Source organism: Coffea arabica, chromosome 6e (genome assembly GCF_036785885.1).
Source record: "Coffea arabica cultivar ET-39 chromosome 6e, Coffea Arabica ET-39 HiFi, whole genome shotgun sequence".
Classification (NCBI taxonomy): Eukaryota; Viridiplantae; Streptophyta; class Magnoliopsida; order Gentianales; family Rubiaceae; genus Coffea; species Coffea arabica.
In genome coordinates this window covers 48,979,017-48,986,473 of record NC_092321.1, presented here as the reverse complement: position 1 = coordinate 48,986,473, position 7,457 = coordinate 48,979,017, and positions in this window count along the sequence as shown.

Genomic DNA, 7,457 nt, shown 5'->3' with positions numbered 1-7,457 from the left:
AATTTCTCTTTTCAAATTCTCCAACCAATAAAGGCTCTTCAAGTCCTGATACATCTTATTACCTCCAGGGTGCACCGTATACTTGGAACAGTGAGTTTTGTTCAAAATTTTCTTCTTTAGCCCTTCATCTTTTGGCGCCACTAAGCGATTTCTAAATTTTAACACTCTATCTGTCCCCAAATTGATATAGGACTTTTCCCCTTTTTGAACTTTCTCAATCCATTTTTGCCCTCCAGGATCTCTTTTTTGAGTTTCTTTAATTCGATCGAACAAGGTAGGCTTCACAGTGATATTTCCAAAAATTACCCTCTGTGGCTCAAGACGCGGGTTTCAAATACTAAATTCCTCTAGCATGTGCCATTCTCTCACCATTAAACTGGCCACTTGTACCTTACGACTTAGGGCATTTGCCACTACATTAGCTTTTTCAGGGTGATAGTTAAGCGTACAGTTATAATCTTCCAAAAATTTCACCCATCTACGTTGCCTCAAATTCAGCTCCTTCTGGGAGAATAAATACTTAACAGTCTTATGATCGGTGAAAACCTTGAAAGTCACCCTATACAGATAATGTCTCCACTTTTTCAAGGCAAACACCACTATCGCTAACTTCAAATCATGAGTCGGATAATTCTACTCATGAGATTTCAACTTACGAGAGGCATACACAATTATTTTTCCGTTTTGCATTAACACACACCCTAAACCGTCCTTTGAAGCATCCGTATGAACTATGAAACCATCTCCTCCGCTCGGCAATGCTAATACAGGTATTTCGATCAAACACTTTTTCAACTCCTGGAACCCTTTCTCGCATTTAGAATCTCATATGAACTTGCCATATTTCTTAGTCAACTCGGTTAGGGGTTTCGTGATCTTAGAAAAGTTCTTGATAAACCGGCGGTAATACCCTGCTAACCCTAAAAAACTCCAAATTTCGGTAGGATTTTCTAGTTGTTTCCACTTAGAAATCGCTTCTACTTTAGTTGGATCGACAGTAATCCCTTCATTAGAGATTATATGACCTAGAAAGGCTATTTCTTCCAACCAAAACTCACACTTATTGAACTTAGCAAAAAGTGGGTGCTCTCTCAGGGTTTGCAAGACTATTCTCAGGTGTCGTTCTTGATCTTCTCGAGATTTAGAGTACACCAATAGGTCATCAATGAATATCATCACAAATTGATCCAAATACAGCTTAAAGACCCGATTCATCAGCTCCATAAATGCTGCTGGCGCATTAGTTAACCCAAAAGACATAACTGCAAATTCAAAATGCCCATATCTCGAATTGAAAGCGGTCTGAGGCACATCCGCTTTTAGGATCTTCAATTGGTAATAGCCTTGCCTCAAATCTAACTTGAAAAATACCACGGCCCCTTGCAACTGATCAAATAAGTCATCTATGTGAGGCAAAGGGTATTTGTTCTTAATGATCACATCATTCAAGTCTCAATAGTCTATCAATAGTCTTAAACTTTTATCTTTCTTCTTAACAAAGAGCACTGGAGCTCCCCACGGTGAATCACTTTCTCTAATAAAGTCTCTTTCTAATAAATCTTACAACTGCAATTTCAATTCTTTTAAATCAACTGGAGCCATTCTGTAAGGCGTCTTAGAGATAGGTGTCGTCCCTGGAGCTACGTCAATTTTAAATATTATTTCTCTCTTCGGAGGCAATGTCTCTAATTACTCGGGAAAGACATCAAAAAATTCCTTTACTACTGGTACGTTTTCCAACTTCACCTTATCCCCAAATGTATTTATAAGAAAAGTTAGATATCCTTTAATCCCACTACTCAACAATTTCTTAACTCGAATCCCCGAAATTAAAGTAGAAGATACTAGTCTACCCCTCACATCTAACTTCAAAGTTGCTTCCCCCATGATGCGCAATTCTACTAATTTCACCTTACAATCCAATTGAGTATGGTATCGAGCTAATCCATCCATCCCAAGTATCACATCATATCCCTTAATTGCTAGGCTCATTAAATCTGCTAACAATTTCCTCTCACCAAGGCAAATCTCACAATTTCTATAAATCTTATTAGTAATTAAGCTCTGGTCCCCCGTAGGAGTCTTAATTTCCAAATCAAAAGATAAAAAATCACACTTTACACTTATACCCTTCATAAAGTTAGGATTTACGAATGAATGGGTTGCCCCGGAATCAATTAAAACCCTAGTTAGGCGATGAAAAATGGAGATCGTACTTTCCACCACTTCAGTTGGGTTAGGAATTTGCTGGTTGTCTAAGGCATAAATCCTAACTGGCATTTTTGGTCAGCTCCCTCCGGCACTCGACTGCTTTGAAGAGGATCTAGCAGGCTGCTGAGTATTTTTACCTTTCTTAGAGACATTACGGCAACTCAAGATCTGATGCTCGACACTACCACAGAGCAGACACTTTTCTTATTTTCTCCAACATCGATCTTGGTGTGGTTAGGCTTGCCACAATATCCACAAGTCACATGAGAAGTCACGGCCTGACCAACTTGAGAATTTCCTTTTTGCTGACCTCGCACACTCTGATTTCCTTTTGGCGAGCTTCCCTTGATGGAATTCCTCCTGATTTTTCGGACATCTTCACTCCTCCAACCCCTTTTCCCATCTTAAGGAGTTGGGTAGACTTCGCGGACAGTCCAGGGGCAGTACTTGGGTTACCCCTTTTTCTAGCATGAAAGGCTTTGGATTGGAATTTAGCATTCTCTACCCTTTGTGCCTTATCCAAGGTATCCGTGAAAGTGGTGATCTGGGCTGTTGTTAGGGATTCTTGAATTTTTACATTTAACCCTTGAATGAATCTCCTTATTCTTTTGCGCTCCGTGACCACTAGTTCAGGGGCAAAATTAAAAAGTTTGATAAACCGTTCCTCATACTCAGCTACACTTAACAACCCTTGTTTCAACTTAATAAATTCGTCCTTCCTTTTTTCTTGTATCATAGGCGGAAAGAACTTGACATTAAACTCCCTCTCAAAATTTACCCAAATTCAGGGGGTTTATTTTCTCTCTCACTTCCTTCTCACAACATTCCACCATAAGCGCGCCACTCCCTCGAATTGAAAAACGGTGAAATTCACCTGCCTTTTCTCGGCATAATCTAGGGCGGCAAAGATTTCTACCATCTTTTCAAACCACTTTTCTGCCGCTATGGGATCAGATCCTCCGTGAAATCTAGATGGGGTGAATTTCAAGAAAATCTCTAGGGCTCTATCCTCACCCCTCTCTTGATTTTTAGGCGGGTTGACCGGTTCAGGGTGTTAGTGTTCAACTAAACGCTCAAGAACGTCAGTTATATGGTTAAAAGCAGTAGCCACTTGGTCACTCACTTCATTTTTAGAGTTTTGGTTCGGACCAGTCACTGATCCCTCATCTTTATCGAGAGTGCGGGGTTACCGAAACTCACGCCCACGACCCCATCCACGTCCTCGTCGATCCATTTAGTAAAAGTCTAAACGCATAATTAAAAGAGAAAAAATAAGCATAAAAATTTAAAAGCATTTGCAAGTTGCAAGAACACTTGAAATTAAAGCATAATTTTTTACATAAACTAAAAGTTATGTTACAAGTCAAGAGTTCATAAAACAAGTCAATACTATCAACTACAAGACACAGGCATTCAAGTGCCTCAAAATATAGGGGTATATGTAATAAAACACAAAAGGTCTCAAGGCGAGGATCACCCCTTCTAAGTCCTTAACAAAATCAAAAGATCAGAAGATCACTAGTCTAAATGGACCATACTAGTAGACCCCACATCCTCAGAAGGATCCTCCTCGGACTTCTTCTCCATGGGCTTTATCTCCTCGTTATTACCAGGGGCAACATCCCCAGGTCTTCCTCTACCCATGACCTCCTCTATGTGATCGTCCATGGTCCCACACTCTATTAGAATACCGTCCACACGGTTTCTCACTTCCTCCACAATTTGAATGAGGCACCAATCGGTCGCCTGAAGCTGAGCGTGGGAGGCGTCAGTCCTCTGACGCTCCTCGAGAACGCTAGTCTCCAGCTCCTGAATCCTGGCTGCTTGGTCCTCCATAGTGGCCCTCATCACCTCCCTCTCTGCTCGAACTACCCTGAGGTCATGGGTCAACTGTCTCCTCTGCTCAACTACCCTAACACCACGTGATTAGGGTAGGAGAACCTCTCACGGCACGGGCACATTCTAACTCGCCTGGCGGGTGATCACCGAAGAGGGGTCCGCCTCCGACCATGCGAAATCAAATCATTGGGGGAGGTCCCTCGATCCTTATCACTATCGCTGCCACTGTCCATTTCCTACAAATAACCCACAAAACTAAAGGCTAGGTCTTTAAAATCACTGGTGTCATTCAAAGATTTAACTTAAAATTTATCATGGATTTTTATGACAAAAAATTCACGACTAAGAACTCCTAATATTATTCCAAGTATTTCAAACATAGTACTCTAATACCAACTGTGACGCCCTTATCTCTCCCTAGGGCGAACCCTAGGGTATTAGCGGGGCGCCTGCCCAACTCTCGTCAGGACTCACATACTCATTCTAGCTTAATAGAGAACTACAAGCCAACCATAGATTTAGGATTAAAGGAATATTTCGAATATACAAGCCAAATTCTTCTAAAACTACCATTTACAATTACAATCCAAAAATCCAAATATAACAAAGTTTACACTTCAAATGTCTCCAATATCATACAAAAGATTTACTAGTTTCAACAAAAAATCGCTAGTCTAGAGTTCCCAACTTCCACTTCCAAAACCTGTTAAGGAATAACAACTTAGGGTGAGCTAACGCTCAGTGAGGCCAAGAAAATCAGACCAGCAAGCAAGTAGCACGAATTAAATCAAATAACACACTTAAAAGCGACTTAACATTAATTTCATACAAGTGAGCAAGTAGAAAGTAAACACAAGTAGAAAGGATACAGGAACTCTCAGGAGCTAATCCCACGTCTCAGCCGGTTCAAACCATCTTTGGTTGATTCTCCGTCAACTCAAGTAGCAACATGTCCGTAGAGCTCCACTTACTTCCTCCATCCACCATATCACCCTCTCGGATCCGGAACCAAACAAGCACGAGGTGGCAGTACTATTCGAGTATGCCAAACAAGATTTCAAAAGATCAAACTATATAATTTTTTCATGGTTCACCAAGTTGTTTGATCAAGCCATTTGCCGGTTCGAGTTACGAGATTAGCCAATGGGTTGAGGCGTCCCCACAAATACAATTGGTCGATGAGACAATGCTCCAATCAACTTAAAATCGATCATAGCACTGAGTCAAGATAAGAGGCACCTCCGACCCGAATAGGGTGTGGTACATGCTGCCGCTCAGTGCTCACGAGTTAAAAACATGTTCGATTACAAGTGCAAGTCACAAACATTCATGAAACAAATAGAAATTATTTAAGAGGGAGAGGACGAAGGCAATAAAGTACACCTTTGTTTCGATAAGTTCACAAATCACAAGAATCACATAACATTTGGACAAGTATCATTTCAATTATAGTAACATGAAGCATGTACTTGACACTCACTAAAAGTCAAGAGTAAAACGAAAGCAAAAGCAAGAGGTCAAACGAGCTCTTCGGTGTCCACGTGATCACTTGAGACATGCACAATCACGGTTACCTAGGTATTCGATTAAAGCTAAGAGAAAATATCCCCGTGCTACCCACACTCAAGAGCCACAAGCTCAAGTCGAATTAAAAGAGACTTTCTCGCTTAATTACTGAAATAATACTCAAGGAGGATTCATAAGTCATTTTCGAATCAAGTCGTGGCAAGAAATTTTGATTTCAAAAGAAGAGTACCACGCTTAATTTTTGGCACGAAAATCGAGGAAAAAAAATTATTTTCATATCTTAAAACTTCTAATCCTATGCCAAAGTTTTAAAATATAAATGAGCGTTTACGTTTTCTAAACTTATGATGTCAAAATCCATCAAAACGCTACTTAATTTATGGTAAATATTGGAGTTAAAAGCTCCAAGTTTCAAATATGAAGCTAGTGAAATTCTTCAAGAATTACTCTAGCTAAACCACTCAATTTATGGTTCATTTTCATGGAAACCGAGGGTATAAGACTAGGAGGTGAAATTCATTTCCCAAGTATGAAATGAGGTGCAAATAATCAAGAAGGTTAGGCTTGAAACCTAGAAAATGTTTCCAAACCACTTTGGAGTTTTTGTCACTTTATAAGAAAATTTTCAGTTTTGGCAATGTTCTTTGAAAAATCATAATTAGAATTCCATAAATTCAAAAATTGCAAATCTTATACCGTTGGAAAATAGACTCAATGAATAAAACTCTCTAGAAGATACATTTTCCAGATTCAAATCAGAAATCAGTCAAATCTTAGCTCCAAATTGCTGCTTTAGTAAAAACAGGGCAAAACAGTCTTGAATTTCAGCGAAATTTGAAAATTTAGAAAAATTCATAGGAATCGAACTAGCCTCTGAAATTTGTACTACTAAAAGAACTCCAAATCTAGTTTCAAACGCAATAAACGGAATTTAATTTGGATTTTTTTACATCAATATACAACAGTTTTTCGAAAGCTGGTTTTTGAAATCTGAAACACGAACTTCCAGCTTTGGAACACCCGATGCAGTTTCTAAATCAGGTCATATCTAAGGCTACACAAGTCCAAAATTAGCGTGGTTTACGGCACTGAAAACTAAATTCAAAATACTAAAAATCACTAGAAGAAACTATCTTCAAATTCATTTTGTAAGGGGAGTGAAATCGAGTTACAAACTGCAGCTGTGCTTGTCCCACGATTAAAACAGTAAGAGAAAACAGCCAACTTTGCCGGTTCACTGCAACTCATAGAAAATGAACAAGCAGATGTATTTTATACCGTTAGAAAGCCCTCGGTGTCTAGTTTCACATGCCATAAACGTCACTTGATTTTGACTCCTGCACAAAAAATTACGTGCTGTTTAGTGCACACTGGTCGGGTGCCCTGATCAGAAATTTCCAGGTTTGTTTTCCTCCTTTAAACTTAACTTTAACTCATTCAAATGAAGTGATTTTTGGAAGATAATTTACACATACATAACCCAACATGTAGCAAGCATTTTTGCATCAATTTAACCACAAATTTCGAAATTAAAACAAGAGAATCACTCCCTCAAAAATTCGGATAGTAGCCCTAGTTTCTTTCTCTCCAAATTTTTCCTCAAACTCTCAAACCAAAACCAAGTTAGAATTTACTAAAACAACAACCAACAACCAAGAAATCCTCAAGGCCACTACCTAATAATCTTCCTCAAGGCATCTTCCTAAGAGTAAGTCAAGAAAGCAAGAATATCCTCAAGGCATGCTACCTAATGTCAAGGTTCATGGAACCCATCAACAACCCAAAGTTTATCTAGGTAAAAACTAACTAAAAGATGAAAGAAAAATGGGAGTTTGGAGGGTTTACCTTCTTCCAAGGATAGCAAGCAAAACCTTAAGAAA